Source organism: Penaeus monodon, chromosome 19 (assembly GCF_015228065.2).
Source record: "Penaeus monodon isolate SGIC_2016 chromosome 19, NSTDA_Pmon_1, whole genome shotgun sequence".
Classification (NCBI taxonomy): domain Eukaryota; kingdom Metazoa; phylum Arthropoda; class Malacostraca; order Decapoda; family Penaeidae; genus Penaeus; species Penaeus monodon.
In genome coordinates, this window is record NC_051404.1 from 5,661,276 (window position 1) to 5,662,001 (window position 726).

General features: G+C 42.7%; 1 protein-coding gene across 1 annotated transcript in view; it reads right to left on the minus strand.

The window, feature by feature from the left end:
• LOC119585016 (dual oxidase-like) overlaps positions 1–726 on the minus strand; it is a gene marked incomplete in the record, with an annotated part of 144,657 nt that overhangs the window by 84,707 nt on the left and 59,224 nt on the right.

A 726-nucleotide genomic window follows, 5' to 3' on the forward strand; every position in this document is an offset into this window, starting at 1 on the left:
AAAGACCGAGCAAACCGCCGAAAAGCGTTCGGAGTGAAAGTGTAGTCCATGGCACCGACGTCGGCCGCCCTTCCCGTCCCATGAGGTAGGTCGGGGTTTCGTCATGGCGAAGCCTTGGGCGGCCGGGTCGGGTGTCTGCTGCTGCCTGCTACGGGATACACACTCCCCCCCTCCTCCCCTCCCCCCCTCTCTCTCTCTCCTTATTGTGGCTGTTGCTGTTAATTGTTAATTTATCTCTTCCTCTCCCTTTGTTCGTTCTTGTGGATTTTTTTTTCTTGCATCTCTTCTTTTTTTTGCTTTACTTTACTCCACTTTCTGTGTTGTTTTCTTCTCTCTTCGCATATTTTTTTTTCTTAGTGTGATTCTTTTTGCACTTCTCCTTTACTTTTTTCTTCGACTCTTCTTTTTTTTTGCATTCTCTTCTATATTTTGCTTTTTATTTCTGTTTTCATTTTCTTCTATGCGGTCACCTAACAACGTGCTACTACGGCATATTTACAATACTTCTTTTTCGTATCAATGTTACTGTTATTCATGGTTTTCCTCCTAACACCTTCATTATCATTCATCATTTTCTTCCCTACACTTCTATTTTCTTCCTATGCCTCTTATTTTATCCTTTTCTCCGACCTCTCTCTCCTATTTTCACCTTATTCCTGAACGGGCGATTCGCTGCGACGTATACGGCCAAATTTCCTCTCGTACCATTATTACTTTCCTCATTAA